The sequence below is a fragment of the Peromyscus californicus genome, unplaced genomic scaffold (assembly GCF_007827085.1).
Source record: "Peromyscus californicus insignis strain IS unplaced genomic scaffold, ASM782708v3 Scaffold_8__1_contigs__length_139910024, whole genome shotgun sequence".
Classification (NCBI taxonomy): Eukaryota; Metazoa; Chordata; class Mammalia; order Rodentia; family Cricetidae; genus Peromyscus; species Peromyscus californicus.
The window spans coordinates 9,975,040-9,992,816 of record NW_026294606.1 but is presented as its reverse complement, the minus strand read 5'-3'; the positions used below and the strand labels follow the sequence as shown (position 1 = coordinate 9,992,816).

At 42.6% G+C, this 17,777-nt stretch overlaps 1 long non-coding RNA gene across 2 annotated transcripts in view; it reads right to left on the bottom strand.

Moving 5' to 3' along the window:
• Positions 1 to 8,988: 8,988 nt before the first annotated feature.
• Positions 8,989 to 17,777, bottom strand: part of LOC128104252 (uncharacterized) — a 65,509-nt gene continuing 56,720 nt past the window's right edge. Inside the window, exon 4 of one of the 2 annotated variants that reach the window (XR_008215928.1) lies at positions 8,989 to 14,213. This is a non-coding gene — a long non-coding RNA (uncharacterized LOC128104252). The remainder of the gene's footprint in view (positions 14,214 to 17,777) is intronic. The other variant, XR_008215926.1, reaches the window with a different exon arrangement.

Sequence of the window (17,777 nt, the reverse complement as noted above, 5' to 3'; positions counted from 1 at the left end):
TGGGGCTTCTTACTGTTTGGGCCAGAAAATTTTTATAGGGCCATGGGTGTCTTAAGGTTTCTATCACACCGTGAGGAGACCCCATGACCATGGCAATTCTTATAAAGAAAACATTTAATTGGGGTGGCTCACTTACAGTTTCAGAGGTTCAGTCCATTATCATCATGATGGGAAGCATGGTGGCATGCAGGCAGATATGGTGCTGGAGCAGCTGAGAGTCCTACATCTTACAGGAAGTCGACTGACACACTGGGCAGGCAGTATCCTGAGCATAAGAAACCTCAAAGCCCGCCCCCCACAGTGACACACTTCCTCCAACAAGGCCATACCCGATCACTCCAAAAAATCTACACCTCCTAATAGTGCCACTCCCTATGAGATTATGGGGGCCAATTACATCCAAACTACCACAATGGGCATATAAGTATATAAAATAGGAATACAAATCAAACACTAAAAATAAAACATAAATTTATTTATTTAGAGATAGGCTTTTATTATGTAGCCCTGACTGGCCTTGAACTCACAGAGCTCTGCCTGTCTCTAACTCTCAAACACTGGGATTAAAGGTGTGAGTCAAGATACCCAGCTAAGATTTTTTTTTTTTTAATGTGTGTGGAGGGGAGTTGCCTGATGCATGTGTATGCCTGGTGCCTGAGGAGGCCAGAAGATGGCATTGAATCCCCTGGAACTATAGTAATAAATGATTGTTAGCCATCATGTAGGTGCTGGGAATTGAACCTGGGTCCTCAGGGAAAACAGCCAAGTTCTTTTACCCACTAAGTCATCTCTCCAGCCCCAAGAAAATTATTTTTAAAATTCTTTGGTATACATATGTTATCTTTTATTAAAAACTAAAGCAAGGCTGGATGGTGGTTGCTCACACCTTTAATCCTAGCACTCAGAGGCAGAGACAGGCAGATCTCTGGCAGTTCGAGGCCACCCTGGTCTACAAAGGGAATTAATTCCAGGACAGCCAAGACTACACAGAGAAACCTTGTCTCAAAAAAAAAAGAAAGAAAGAAAGAAAGAAAGAAAGAAAGAAAGAAAGAAAGAAAGAAAGAAAGGAAGGAAGGAAGGAAGGAAGGAAGGAAGGAAGGAAGGAAGGAAGGAAGAAAAAAGCAAAAAAAATTAAAGCAAATTTTCAAACCATTGCACTATGTCTATATTTGTGTAAAGAATAAAATATTAGCTGAATATTTGAAATTGTAGGATATTTTCCATGTTTTTCAGGGTTGATAAAGATTTTGATTTTAATGGTCAATCTTGAGAACCATTTCACACACTCAGTACAGATGACAGAGGGCATTTAGGACACTCCAGAAGCTGTTGGAATCTCTCTACTCTAATTCAAAGTCAAAATTCATTTCATGATTTTAATAAAACAAGTCAGCGACTCAACAGCAATTCTTAAAGTCAAATGTTCCAACACAATATAATCCAAAGATAGACTAATTTGATACTTACATGCTGAGAAATTTTGGAAAACATTGAAATCTTTGTTTTCCATAATTAAACCATTTTGTTTGAGAGCATAAAACTTGCATGTACCATAAAAACACTGTAATTCATGATGGGCAGAAGTCTCAAGTCTGAGCTGAGGTATCTGGGGACCATCCAGTGGCATTGTGTAGCGTGACAGTACACAACACAGAGTGCACAGTTGTGTGCTCACAACCAGGGCTGCTGTAAACACACTCAAGGGCACACAGAAGAAGGCCGCCCCAAATCCCTCCGATTAATTATGGATTTGATTTTGAGTTACTTTTGGGTCATTGTGCATTCCGAAACCTTATATTACCAGTTTTTGAGACTTTCACTCATGCATTTGATGTGCGTTTTTCCTTCCCTTCCAGGTCCTCTCCCATCCTCTCCACCACCATTCCCTCCAACTTTGTGTGTTTTCTGTTTCCATTTTACCCAAAGTCCTCTCGGCACTGCCAGTTTGTATACAGATGTAGAGCCATCAACTGGAGCCTGGGTGGCCTCTCAGGGGTCACCTCTTTGGTGAAAACTGACTCTCCCAGAAGCCAACAATTGCCAATAAGCCCTCAGCTAGGGATAGAACCACCCCACCCCCCATACTGGGATTTTCTCTGGCTTGATCTTGTGACAAGTTTCACACATTCTGTCACAACTGCTGTGGATTCCTGTGTGTGACCCCCCTGTTGTGTCCTGAAGACACTATTGCTTTGTGGCCATCCATCCCCTCTGACTCTTATAGTCCTTTCTGTTGCATGAATTCTAATTGGTCTTAATAAAAACCCAGAGATAGATATTGTGTTAAATGCTGACAGATCAGAGAAGCAGAGCAGCCAGCCACTAGAGTTCTTACCTCTACTGAATCCTCAGCCTGAAAGAGACTGAGCTGCTTTCTCCTCCTGCCTTATATTCCTTTCTCCGCCCAGCCATATCACTTCTTGTCTCCACCTCCCTAGTGCTTGGGATTAAAGGCATGTGTGTGCCTCCCAAATACTAGGAGCAAAGATGTGTGCCACCACTGCCTGGCTCTGTTTCTCCTTTAGACTGGATCAATCTTGTGTAGCCCAGGGTAGTCTTGAACTCAGAGAGCTCTGTCTGACTGCCTCACAAGTGCTGGGATTAAAGGTATGCACTACTGCCTGCCTCTATGGCTAACTAGTGGCCATACTCTACACTATGATCTTCAGGCAAGCTTTATTATTTAGATCACAAACAAAATATCACCACATTTCCCTTTTTTGTCTAAAATAAAGAAGAGTATAACTAATATAAGAAAAACTATATACAATAAGTACAATAACTATATATAATATATACAGGCAATAATTACATCAATAATGTCTAGTCAATTAACACTTGACAAATTCAGAAAAAACACTCCATTATTTATCCTATTTTGGTAAATCCAAAGTGTTGTACCTAATTCACTTTCGATCCTAACTTGTATTACCAACTGAAAACTATCTTTTGATGTCTCTGAAACTTATACACTTTATATATCTTTAGTGAGTTTCTTTTCTAAATTTGTTAACAAGTAAAACTATAACTACCTAGTCTTCAACTCCAGAGACCTGAGAAGGAAATGATATTAACTGAGTAAGCAGGAAGTGCAAGCAAGCGACTTCCAAAAATTGTGGGAAATGACAAAAACAGCTGGTTGCCTGGACAGTCACCCAAGGTTCCCCTGCAACATTGGGGCATCCATCTGCAACGTACAGTCCTAGAATATCTGACAGACTTTTCTGTGAAGCAGGATATTCTGAAGGCTGTCCTACCTTGTCTTGGCAAGGATCAGCAGTCCTTTCTTTTGTGTCCTGCTTGTCCCACTTGAACAGCATACTGTCAGCAGTCGAGGCAAGGGCATTTTCTTGCCCAGTGGCTAACTTTTGCCACAAAGAAAGTAAACTCCATATGGAGTTTCTTTGATGTCCATCATCTTCTCTGAAGTAGATTGGTGCTACCAGGAGCAGACATGTCTCATTGTCATAAAAAAAAAAAAGAATCTATTTTATTAAAACATCTTAAGTGCCATATTCTGTAGCTCTCTGAAGTGTTTGAAGATGACCTGTCTATCTAAAATATATCTCTGTTTGACCTTGAAAACATACCTAATATGACTGCAAGTTCAATTGTAATAGGTGACTAATTACTAACTTGCATTTCTTTATATCCTAATTAGTTGGTAATAATAACTTTCAAGGACTAGAAATTTGCATTACATTGTTAAATGAGCTGTATAGGTACAATACTTTGTACAAGATTAGAAATATATGTATAGTATGGTCTAACAAAAATAATTTCAGCTGGGCAGTGGTGGCGCACGCCTTTAATCCCAGCGCTCAGGAGGCAGAGGTAGGTGGACCTCTGTGAGTTCGAGGTCAGCCTGGTCTACAGAGTGAGTTCCAGGACAGGAACCAAAACTACACAGAGAAACCCTGTCTCGAAAAACCAAAAAAAAAAAACAAAAAAAAAAACTCAACTTTGTATCAATATACAAAGATTCATATCAATGTAAAATATTTAAAACTAGTAGTTGCTTTTTTGATTTAAAAGTAGATTCAGCCGGGCAGTGGTGGCGCACGCCTTTAATCCCAGCACTCGGGAGGCAGAGCCAGGCGGATCTCTGTGAGTTCGAGGCCAGCCTGGGCTACCAAGTGAGTCCCAGGAAAGGCGCAAAGCTACACAGAGAAACCCTGTCTCGAAAAACCAAAAAAAAAAAAAAAAAAGTAGATTCAATAATCTAGCTTTTTATCCTATTTCTGTATCACCACTATTTCTTTTCAGAGTCGATTCAATAATCTACCCTTATATCCTATCATATCTATATCTCCCTTTTTTCTTTTCAAAACAAGAACTTGGAATCTAAACTCCTGGGTTCAGCTTTTTTTTTTTTTTTTTTTTTTTTTTTTTTTTTTGGTTTTTCGAGACAGGGTTTCTCTGTGTAGCTTTGCGCCTTTCCTGGAACTCACTCTGTAGCCCAGGCTGGCCTCGAACTCACAGAGATCCGCCTGGCTCTGCCTCCCGAGTGCTGGGATTAAAGGCGTGCGCCACCACTGCCCAGCTTGGGTTCAGCTTTTTTTAATCATTACCAATAATGACTTGTAATCAACACCCTAAATAATAACAAATATCCATAATCTATTGAACAACTAAAAACCGCCCATTCCACCTCTTGGAAATGTGGGTGTCATGTTCTTTAATTTACTTTCTGCTGTCTGGAGGCAATGACATCTTTAGGCGATCCTAAATAGAAAATTTTGGGTTAATTGTCAAGTCCTGGGAGAGGTAGTTGTATCATTTGTTGTCCAGTCTCTGCATAATGGGAAAGTGCAGGACTTGTCTCAAGTTCTGGCTAGAGTAGTCTGTGAGGCTGCATCATCTCAGCTAGCCACCTTGAAATTGTCCTAAGAAGTTTGTAGTCCAAAGCCAATTTTTAGGTAGTATTTGTCACCTTAGTGGTATTATCATATTCTATGTGGTATCATCATTGTGAGGGTCCCATCATCTTTTTGGAGAATTCAGAGACTGCATTAGATCAGATTATTCCTTTTCTTAGTAATTTTTTGGGGGGTAGTTCTTCCTTCTTCTTTGAATGCTTATTTGTCCAAAGGTCTTTAAATTCCTCAAGACGGTTGTTTTCATTTTCTTGAAATGACAAAAACAAAACCCTGCCCCAACCCTAACTTTGGGAAGGTTCCAAACCTAATCTTTACCAATTTTGATTTATAGTTTCTCCAAAATTTTTTATTCTCTCTTCTATAGCTGTTCTATGATGCAGAGCAGTATGGTTTTTTTTAAATAGGCATTAGGTTCTTTAATTGCTGTGGGAAGAAGTTTCCTTCACGATGACAGGAAATGACTGAACCAAATTTGACATAGGGGCCTGATAGAGGCCACCCCAAGGCATTTTCTGATGGCAAAGGGTTACCTTGTCTGTCCCTTGTTGATCTATATTCATTAGTACAATGTCTGCGTTCACCATACCTTCTGCATAATCCAGAAGAAAGGGACATTCTGTTGGGATTATTCTTAGCAAAAACATTATTTCTAGGAATGCCCTGTTTACAGTCCCTTTTTAGGTGACCTTGTTTACAGCAATTGGAACATTTAGCATTTCGATTTTTCTTCAAACCTTTGAAAATCACCTCTCCTATCCTAGCATCATCATGGTTATGAGATTCAATATTGATTATATCTCAGATCCATTCCTCCAAGGGTGCTGATCTTGTCTTTAATGGCCTAATTATCCTTTCGCATTGTGTATTAGCATTTTCAAAAGCCAGAGATTCAATTATCATTTGCCTAGCTTCTGAATTTGGTACCATTCTATTTACTACTGAAGTTAGTCTCTGTAAGAAATCAGGGAAGGTTTCTTTGAGGCCTTGTATAACTTCAGTAAATGACTCAATTTTCTTTCTTACTTCTTCAATTCTGTCCCACAAGGCTGATGTGCAGCATAAAGCCAGGGTGTGATCATCACATAAAGATTGCCTTTCTACATTAACATAATCTCCCTCTCCAAGAAGTTGGTTTTGGGAGATTTCCAAACCTCTAGCCCTACTTTGTTGTTCAATGGTCTTAGCCTCATCTTTCCACCAGGTCCTCCATTGTAATTGAGGACCAGCCTCCAAAACTGCTATAACCAAATCTCTCCAGTCTTGAGGGATAATTCTATTACAAGTTGACTACAATTTTAACATCTGCTTCACAAAAAGTGAATGCACGCTATGTGAGACTATCATTTCCTTGAATCTCCTTAAATCGAACATTTCCACAGGAGTCCTTTCAGCTCCTACATAGCCTCAAAGATATCTATCATTTGGCAGTAAGGTTACTGGATAAATTAAGGTTGGCTTTTTGAAAACCTTAGGCTGTTTCTCTGTAACTTTATAATGCAATGCTGAGACTGGTTCTCCTTTTAAGTTCCTCTGTCTGGGTCTGAATATCTCTATGATCTGTTTTAATAAGTTTTTCTAAAACTTTTATCTTGGCATTCATATCAACCAACTTTTTTAATGATAAAACAAAAGTGGTAAGACAGATAATGTTTATAATTGACATTACAAAAACCCCATCTAAATCAATTATCCTCTCATCTAATTGTTCCATTTTCAAACCATGCATTGTGTAATCATACAGAGACCTAACTCTCTCCATCATAATAGTGTTTTGCATTTTTTAATGTGGGGAAAAAACTTCCTTTTTTAACTAATTTCTCCCTTTAAGAATTCCCAATTGTCTCACCAAATCTACCAATGATGATGATTCAGATGTGAGGCTCACTGCTCTGCATAGAACAGTAGAAGCCGGAGCAGTTTTCAAGGCAGCTACCTAGTGTGGTAGCAGCCCAAGGAGGGGGTCCAGGGAGAGCCCACAACCCACTTGGAGAGAAGAAGCCAAAGAGCCAGCCATCTGCATGGGGGAATATGCAAAAGCAGCTAACTCCTGCGGTTTTTGGAGTCCAAAAGCCTGTGGAGTCTGCTGCTGCTTCAACAGAAAAAAAATCCCAGACTCCCTCAGAGGGCTTGAGGAAGAAAAGGAAAATCTAGCCAGTGGGGTAAGTGACTCCAGTCTTATGTAGCTCCAGCCTGAGCCAGTGGCTACAAAGCCACAGCCCAGCGGCTTTTTCATGAATTTGTGTCCCAAAAGTTGGATGCCGGATGTTAAATACAGATATGATAGGGTATGATATAATATGATAGATTATTGAATCTACCATTATATCCTATCCTATCTATAACTTTCTGCCTCCTCTTCCACTAAAATCCCTGAGCCTTGAGAGGAGGGGCTGTGATACAGATGTCCCATTTAAGGCTGAGCACTCTGCAGCTCCTTATTCTCTGCCTGCTGATCAGTTGTCTCTGTGAATCACCATCTACTGCTAAAAGAAGCTTCCCTGAAGAAGGCTGAGATATGCACTAATCTATGGGATTACAATAAGAGATCAGTGTAATACTACATCCAGTTAGCAAACGAATATAGTAGCCTACGGCTTATCTAACCACAGATTCTTGACCCCGATAACAACAGTGACAAGCATGAATACCACCTTGTGCAGCAGGCCCTGACTCCAGTCGTCTACCTCTAGTGTCCAGGGTCCAGGAAACAAGAGAGAGCCGAGCATCCGGATCTCGGGTCTTCAGAGCCCTCCCTTGGCCCCGCCTTGTAGGCGTGATTGTTACCGAAGCCTCAATGGGGGTTGGAACTTCCAGACCAAAGCTGGAATGGCTACCCACTACAGGTTGGCTCCTCTTGCTCAAACCTCTCATCTAGCTAGCACACACCACAATGCCTCCCCAGGAAGTCTTCTCTCTCCATGCACAGGCATTACTCCTGTCTGTGGTGGTATTGTGTTCCCCAAAATATTATGCATGCTAATAAACTTATCTGGGGTCAGAGAACAGGACAGCCACAATATTAAACATAGAGGATAGGCAGTGGTAGCACATGCCTTTAATCCTAGTATTCCAGAGGCAGAAATCCCTCTGGATCTCTGTGAGTTCAAGGTCACATTGGAAACAGCCAGGCATGGTGACTCACACCTTTAATCCCAGAAAGTGAGCCTCTAATCCCAGGGAGTGAGGCAGAAAGCAGAAAGATATATAAGGCGTGAGGACCAGAAACTAGAAGTTTTTAGCTGGTTAAGCTTCAGGCTTTCAAGCAGCAGTTCAGTTGAGAGTCATTGGGATGAGAACACAGAAGCTTCCAGTCTGAGGAAACAGGATCAGCTGAGGAACTGTCGAGGTGAAGAAGCTGTGGCTTGTTGTGCTTCTCTGATCTTCCAGCATTCACCCCAATAACTGGCCCCTGATTTGTTCTTATTAATAAGAACTTTTTAAGATTTCTGCTACACCCATCTGTGCTGAGAAAACAAACATGTTGAAGGCAGGGTTCCCATGTAACTGGTATTAGAATTCCCTAGGGAGCTGTGGTGAGGTCTGAGGTGAGATCTAAACATCAGATGTTTCTAGTGTTTATCTAGGGTCTCTGCACTTATTTGGCATTCTATTCAAATCAGTAACCCCTTTCCCATATATTTCTGTACTCTGTAGACAGAAGTTTTCCTGTGTCCTGTCTGGTACCACAGTCACTCAGTCCCAAGTAAACACACAGAGGCTTATATTAATTACAATCTGTATGTCCTATGACTGAGGCTTCTTGCTAACTAGCTCTGACATCTTAATTCATTTCTATTAATCTATATGTTGCCATATGGCCATGGCATTACCAGTCTGATGGCATCTAGTTGCTCCTTGGGTGGCAGCTGGCATTTCTCCTGACTCCACCCTTCTTCATCTCCATCTTCAGTTTGAATGTACCGCCTAACCTCATTCTGTCTCACCATTGGTCAAACAGCTTTATTTATGAACCAATGAGAGCAACACATATTCACAGCATACAGAAAGACATCCCCCAGCACTTCCCCTTTTCTGTCTAATCAAAAAGGAAAAGTTTTAACTTTAACATAGTAAAATTATATATAACAAAACAGTTATCAAGCAAGAATTACAGTTACAATATCTAGTCTATTTTTATTTGGTAAAATTAAAGAAAATATTCTATCATCTATCCTGTATTTGTGAGTCTAAAGTTGTATATTTAATTTATCTTTTATCATAATTAAGGAAAACAATAATTTATAACTATCTAGTCTTCAACTACATCAAAGACCCTAGAAGGATATATTACCTAAGTAAACAGGAAGTACATTGCAAGCATCTTCCAAAATTCTAGAAATGACAGGAACATCTGGCAGCCTGGACAGTCACCCAAAGTTCCTCTGCAACATTGGCTTCTTCAGCCTACTGGCCTAGAGTCTCTGGCAGACTTTTTTGTGAAGCAGGAAATTTGAAGGATTGTCTCACTTATTGGCAAAGTTCATCAGTCACTTTCCTCTGTGTCCTGCAGAATGTCTGGCAGTATCTTCTGTGAAGCAGGAAACTGAAGGACCATCTCACCCTGTTTAGACAAAGTTCAGTGGTCATTTTCCTATGGGTCCTGCATGTCCAGTCTATACAACATACTGTCAAGCAGTCCAGGCACGAGCAGTTTCTTGCCCAAATGGCCAGTTTTGCCAAGAAGAAGACAAACTCCACATGAAGTGTCTTTGATGCCATCTTCCTCTTTGAAGTAAGTTGGTGCTGCCAGGAGCAGACATGTCTCACTGTCCAGAAAAGTCTAAGTCTTTAAAACATTTTAAATGCCATATTTTGAAGGTCTTTGAAATGTTTGAAGATTACCTACCTAATTGAAATATATCTATGTATACCTAAAAAAACTTAACTAACATGACTCTAAGTTTGATTATTGGGACCGGAGAGATGGCTCAGCAGTTAAGGGCACTGGCTATTCTTCCAGAGGTCCTGAGTTCAATTCCCAGCAACCACATGGTGGCTCACAACCATCTATAATGAAATCTGGTGCCCTCTTCTGGTCTGCAAGTATACATGCAGGCAGAACACTGTATACATAATAAATAAATAAATCTCTAAAAAAAGTTTGATTATCATAGAATAAAGATGACTAATTGTTAATCTATATTTCTTAATTATACATTACAATCTTAAATGAGTTGCATAAACATAATACCTTAAACAAGAGTAGAAATATATATACAGTATAACAAAATTAAATTTAAATTTGTATCAATAAACTAAAATCCATAGCAATGTAAAATGTTTCAAACAAGTTATTGTTCTTTAAAAGTAGATTCAATAGTCAACCCTTTTATCCTATTATATAGAAAGAGATTGCATTTATAATCAACCTCCTTTAAATAAAAATGAACATTTATAAACAATATTTTGGGAATTTGAGCTTAGCTTTTCATACTACTTCCTGCTGATTAGGAGTGCTGGCAATCTTATGGGGATACTGAGAAAATTCGAGATAATAGTCAAGTCCTAGGAAGACTGGCTATAACCTTCTTGTTGATAGATTCCATCTGTCAAGGTTCAGGAGGTCTCACTTGATCAAATCTGATCTATCTTAACCTGGAACAAATCTATAGCCTCTTGCTTCCTTTGGAAATGAAAGCAGAGCCTCCTTTCCAAAGCAACATATTCTTATATCCAAATTTGAAGTCAAGATACCTTTAAATTATATATATATATATATATATATATATATATATATATATATATATATATATATATATTTAACTTAGAAGCCTTTACAATCAAATGTCTTCCTGCAATTAGCTCATTAACAGTCAAAAATAAAACACAATATACATAATCCAGGCTATGTATTTTCCATCTTTGTGTGGCTATTTCTTTTATACCATTTTTATTGTCTCTTTAAAAACTTTATTTTTTAAAACTATTTCTTTATAGAACTATACTCGTTTTCCTCTCTCTTCCAAGCCTAGGTACATTTTTACACACACTGTAAACTGTTTAGAGATTTATTCCATCTGAATCTGTCTCACTGTGTATCTGTAATCCTTTTCTGACCAGGAGAGATTTTAAACTGCTAAGCTGTGAGGCAGCTTTGGCTGTTGACTCTGCCCCATTCAGTTTCCCAACATGGTGGAGGTATGCTTACCGCCAGCTCTGGGAAGCAGTGGATCTATGCCTCCATCAAGCAGCATGTAGCCCAGAAAACTTTTTGTTTTTGCTCTGTACTAGCAAAAGCTAAATCCACCATGCAGCATGCTGTGCAGCTTGGAGACGTCTCTGTGTACAGTGGCAGGTATCCACCATGCTGTGCTCAAGCTTAAATGCCACAGTGTTTCTGTACCTAGGCGTCTCTGTACCAAGGCCTACATGAGACATACGAACTAGGAAGCTGCTCTTAGCTCCATTTTAGAATCTATTTTTACGTTCTCTCAGGTTTTAGGTGGAAACTCTTTCCATGAGTTTCCATGATGTTTGGGCACCAAGGTAGCCTGGTAGTACTGGATCCATGATAGACATGGAGGTAGAGCAATGATTGTGTTAGACAAGGTCCCAGGACATGTGGCAGGTTAGTTGGAGAGACAATCACAAAACAAGCCCACAGACGAGCAGCTCCAGATGGTGACGAGTACTGTGGTCTGGTTACACCGTGACACCTTCCCCACATAGAACCGTATGAATCCCAATGTTGACAGTGAGTAAAACCCCTCATTCAGATGGCTCGCTCTTAGAGCTCACTCTGGAGCACTGGGTGACAGAAAGCTGAGACTTGAGAAGCCCAAAGGCCAAGTTGCTGAATGAGAATCTAACTGCCAAAGAGCACAGCCTGAGAAGATCTGAGGGCAGTGCACTGAGAGGCCAGTTCAGTGTCCTGTGCACAAGAAATCTAACCTGGGTTCATCTTTTAAAGATTTGCTTCTATGTGTGTTTATGTACTAAAGGGCATCCATATACCATAACACACATATGAAGGTCAAGGGGGTTTCCAGAATTTGTTATCTCCTTCTACCTTGTTTTTTGTTTGCTGTTTTTGTTTTGGTTTGGTTTTGGTTTCCTGAGACAGGGTCTCACTATGTAGCTCTGGCTGTCCTAGAACTCACAGAGATCCACCTGCCTCTGCCTCCCGAGTGCTGGGATTAAGAGCATGAGCCACTATGCCCAACTATCTTCCACCTTGTTTTGAGGCACAGTCTCTCCTGTCGGTTTTACTGCTGTTCTGTACACTGGTCAGGGAGCTTCTGGCCAATTCTCCTGCCTCTGCCTCCTCTCTTGCCGCAGATACTTTACCACCCCATCTTGCTTTTTCACAGGTTCTGGGATTGAAGATCATCAGGCTTGCCCAACAATGAAATATCACCCCAGTTCCTGATGTGTTCTTTTATGAATCCACTGTATTAGTCAAAGTTCTCTAAAAGAACAGAACTGATAGAATGAATATCTCTATATTAAAAGGAGATTTATTGAACTGGTTAACAGGCTGTGGTCCAACTTGTCCAACAATGACTGTCTCCTGATGCAAAGACCAAGAATCTGAGAGTTGTTCAGTCCACGAGACCTGGGTGTTTCTGCAGTCCCAATCTGGTGCTGGAGTCATGAGGCATTCCTAAAGAACTGCTGTCTTCGGTCTGTTCTGATACCAATGAAGGGATGCTTCAGCAACAGGGCAGATGAACTTGACATTGAGATTAAGAACAAGCAGCAAAAGCGAAAGCTTCCATCCTCCATGTCCTTTCTGTGTGGCTGCAACCAGAATGTGTGGCCCTTCCTAGTGTGGGTCTTCCCAGCTCAAATAATTCAATCAAGAAAACCCCTAACAGGTGTGCCCAGCTGCTCGGGTTTTAGTGGATACCAGATGTGGTCAAATTGACAACCAAGACTAGCCATCACAACCACTACCACACTGGATTGTAACCATCTCTGCACCAAACCAGATGCTCCTGGGATAGAGACAGTTGATCTCCACATCTAAATCCTTAGTGCCATGCTCAGGCTGGCACAGGATAGGTATGGAGGCTGAATGCACTCTCCTGCCTCCACCTATCCTTTGCCTCCAGCTCACCAAGCCAAACTTCACTTTTCTCTGGATACAGTGAGCACAATGGTACCTTCCCCACAGAGAACCACATAAATCCCAAAGTCAACAGTAAAACCCACACACTTCCTGAGCTTTTAAGTCTATGCAACTGTTAGGTCTCGTCTACTTGAAACTGGATTTGTGGTCCAAGGCAGGGTCATAACACAGTGGAAGGAACATGGACTTCAAAGCAATGAACTGATCCTGGATCCTGGACACAATCCTAACCTTCCTGCAGAATGGATACCACAGACTGCTTCATCATGCTTTCTCTATACTAGCCCAGCAGGGAGACCTCAGACACTTTCTAGCTACCCAAAGACAGTGAGAATGTTTAAGTGCTGAGCAAAAGCCCTGCAGCTGCCAGGCTGGAGATGCAGTACATCATAAACACTCAAGAAAGAACTGTTCCAAACAGAATCCCAGGTCGCATCACCTCCAACATGAACTTCACAGTGACAGCTCATTCCAGGAGAAAAACTTTCAAGTTGGTTTTAATCCGCATTCTGTGTGAAGTTGAGGCCATGTTCTAGTTGCTGTGCCCAGGGCATCCTCTGGTGTTCAGACTCTTTGCTCCATCTGCCCCGCTCCCTGCCCACTATCCCTCCAGTGACATTAACAGCAGAGTAAGAGGAGCCTGCATTCACCGTTTGTTCTCAGAGGCGCCATGGCAGCTGCTGATGGAGGGGTGACCAAGCATACACAAGTGACTGTGTTACTATGACATTGTTATTTGGGTGACTTTTTCACACTCAGTTCTCTTTTCCTAACTTACAAAAGATGAAGATGTTAGATGCCTTTAAATCACAACTTGAGGTTGGGAGTGTAGTTCAATTGTAGAGCATTTCCCTAGCATGTGTGAGGTTCTGGATTGAAGACACGATGTCACCAAAAATACAAAAATTGAGCACTATGGGTCCATTTGGCAATAATTTCAAACATAAAAACCAAAAGTAAGTCTTAATTACTAACTAAACAATTTTCAACATATTATCCTTTTAAAAAGTCTGTGGCGAGTTCAATGGAAATGTCCCCCATAGCCTTGGTCCCCAGTTGGTGGTGCTGTTTGGGGAGGTTACGGAACCTTTAGAAGATTCAGCCTTGCTGGAGGAAGTACATTACTAGGGATGGTCTTTGAGGTTATAGACTTGCCCGGTATTCAGCCCACTCTCTGCTGTGTGTGAGTCATTGAAGATGAGATGGCTCAGTTGCCCCCTCTGGCTGCCTGCCGCCATCCCTCCTGCCATGATGGACTCTCCCTGTGGAACCATTGGCCAAAATAAACTCTTACAGAAGTTGCCTTTGGTCATGGTATTTTATCACAGCAATAAAAAGTAACTAATACAGTGTTAGGCTGTGTGAAGAGATACTGAGAAGCATTAAATGTTCATTTGTGAATCCCTTCCCACCCCACACCATCCTTACTAAAGCCTACACTAGACTATTTTCCACCTCTCCCCTGCTCAGAAGGTGATGGGCCCAGGCCATAGGGAAAGCCCTTCCTAAGACAGCAAAGTTTACACACCATCAGCACAGCATAGCACGTGCTATGATGCTACACCTGCATGACTAAGAGAGCTTTTTACCAAATGTCAGGAATGTGCCAGGCACTTCAACACACCAACAAACTCTATCCCAGTTACTCTGCTATTATTCACACTTTACAGCCATGGGCTCAGTGGAAGAGCACCTGTGCAGTGTGTGTGAGGCTCTGGGTTTGATCTCCAGCAAAACAAAATTCAAAAAATCTTTAAAAGAAAGAAAAATCGTGAAGGTGAAGCAGCTTGTCCAGATTCCTCCAGAAAGGGAATTTGAGCCCAGGTCTCCGTCTCTGTTTACCCAGTACTCTACCAACCCAGGGCCTGGCACTGCCCCTGCCCTCCCCCTCCAGTCCCCTCACACTCCACCTGACCATCTTCTCCACCACAGGACACCTGACTGTGTGCCAGCTGCAGCACCCCTCCTCCTGTGGCTTCTGCTGCACACGGGAACCCACTGTCCTCAAAACTTGCACTGAGACCTCCTCCTCCACATCCACCTCCTTCTAGGTACCCCAGCTACCTGGAGCTTTGTTTGCCCTCCTCCCCATACTACCCACTGGCACACAGTCTTGAGTGACACTCTGTTTACTACACACAGACCCATCATGGACCCAAACAGGATGCAAGCAGAAAGTACCTCTACCATGTCACCATACCACCTGCTCTGCCTGGGTGTGGTGGCTGAGCCTTCTCCATAGCACCTGCCCGAGTGATTAATGTGGCCCATTCAGCTGTGGGGTGGGGAGCAGGAGGCCCAACAAGCTGAGGGACAGGGAGGGACAAGTGACAGGTCTCTGCAGCCAGCCCTGTGCTCTCCCTGGGAGCTGCCCCACCTCACTCCAGAGAAGGGATTTGTTAGGCATACCCCTGTGTCGGGTGCTGTGTGGGACACTGTGCCTCACTTCCCCAGGGAAAGGGGACTGACTCATTAGCCCACAGCTTCTGCTCCATCACTACTGGCAGGTTCAGAGTAAGAGGTGCCACTTGGACAGTGCCGGTGTCAGGGGAGAAAAGGCAAGAGCTCTGCACGTAGGTATGCCGAGTCTGCAGTGCGCTCCAGTGTGTGTATCCCAGCTGCTCCCTGGTCTTTGAGACAGGGAGTGCCCTTCTACTCTGTGAGGGTTCTTCCTTGCACAGAGGGCCAACCTTCCATGGTTCTTTCTTTCCAGAATTAAGCCTCTGGGAATGGAGCCTGCCCTTCACAGAGTTAAAGGACTCAAGAACAAACTAACACTTGTTATATTTATATATTTTATGAGTGCTTTATCTACATGTATATATGTGTGCCACATGTGCAGTGTTTGTGGAAGCCAGAGACATTGTGAGCCTCCCAGAACTGGAGTTACAGATAGTTGTGAGCCGCCACACGGGTGCTTGGAACAGAACCTAGGTCCTCTGCATGGGTAGCAAGTGCTCTTAGCTACTGAGCCATCTGTCCAGCCCCTCCCTACCACTCTTTACACTGAGCCCACCCACACATGAACTATACTCCAACCAGCTCCTAGCACACACAGGGCATGTGGGTGCACACAGGCCTTTCAGGGTTTGGTGTTCTCTTGCTTCCCTTCTGATAAACAATGCCTGTCTTCTGTGAGCAGTGCTGACCTTCACTGGGCTCTGCCTGCTCCTCTGATTCATTCTCTGTCCTTGGGGAGACCAGCGTATGACCAGGACTCCCTGCCCTTCCTCCTAATCCCCTCTGCCAGTGCTCTGTCTACCAAGCCTTGTCCTTGCATAGGTTAGAGGCAGGACAAAGTCCCCTCACACACCCACTCATGCAATCTTACCATGTGGCAAGGGGGGGGGGGGTCCTCCCTGCATCACAAGCCACCACAGTACCAGGACTGCCACAGAAGTACTGTGGTCCTGGCTGGCCTGAAGCTCTGTACAGAATAGGCTGGCCTCTGCCTCCTATGCGCTAGAATTAAAGGTGTGAGCCACCATGCCCAAACAAAAGTTCCTACCCTTTAGCTTCTCTTTTCCTTCAGGCCAATACCATGATAGGTCAGGGAATAGTAAATCCCAGTTTTACCTTGCCAACTAACATCCAGTCCCTAGCCAACCTTCAGCCTCCCACTATCTCTGCACCACAGAATGCACTCAAACCATGGGAAGTGTCAGGTCTAGGACATACAATGTCATCCTTTGGGATGTATGTGACTTCCAAAACTTCCTAAGCAGAAATGGGTCCAAGCACTGTGCAAAGACTGCCACTAGGGGGAGCTCTTCCCCAGTGGACTAGTGTAGGTGACAGCTAATCTCCAAGTGATAGGTAGTGTGCGCCACTTTACCCAAACTGAGGGAGGAAAAGCCCCACATAGATGAGGAAGGAATCAACTACACAAACCCTTAGCATCCTTTCCCAACGCTAAGGGAAACAGGTAGGTACAGCAGTGACCACAGGAATTAGAAAACAGGAAAAATGTGTCCAAGTGTACTCCAGTGACATGAATACTACCAGACTTAAATAATGGTGTCAAGGAAGGGCCTTGACAGGCTGCTGGGATGCCCAAGACCGAGACCAGCAAATCACCTCACTAACCTGGGACAGCAGTCAAGGTTTTAGAACCAAGGCCTCCTTCCCATGAAACATGAATGACAATTCTGAAGAAACAGAGGGCCTTCCAGCAAACCTGGATCTGAACATGCATGATGACTAGCAGTGAGTTACCTGTAATTCCCAAGATTGTAAAGCTGAAAATAACCTCTTCAGAAGGCAACAAGAACTGCTAACAGCCAAAATGCTCATCATACCAGACCCAGGGAAGGCCATAACTAAAATGTCTTTAAGACTTACTTAAGTCTGTAACCCCAGCACTCAGGAGACTGAGGCAGGAGGATTGCTTTGAATTAGAGGCCACTCTGGTAAGTACTAGTTCTGGTAGGGTTATACTGCAAGACCCTGTCTCAAAACAGTAAAAACTTTAAAATGCAAGGACTTACTAAGTGCTAATAATACACCCAACATAGTGTTTGGCAGTCTAATTTCTCCACAGAAACAGCAACATGGAGTCCAGGACAACATACGAGAGCTGGTGAGCTCCTTCACCATGCAGGGTCGTCTTTAATAAACCATCTCGCCAGCCCTGCCAAGCATTTCTCTTAAGTAGCTAGGCATGATGAATAGAGTAAGGCAGAACAGACCAGTTATTAAATGCTGATTTACTGACTTACTTAGTGATGTACTTAAAGCACTGCCTGTACTGCCTATTCACCAAGCATAACTTCACTTATTACCTGGAACAGAATGACCTGGACAAAGGGCTGAAACAATGGGTTGTT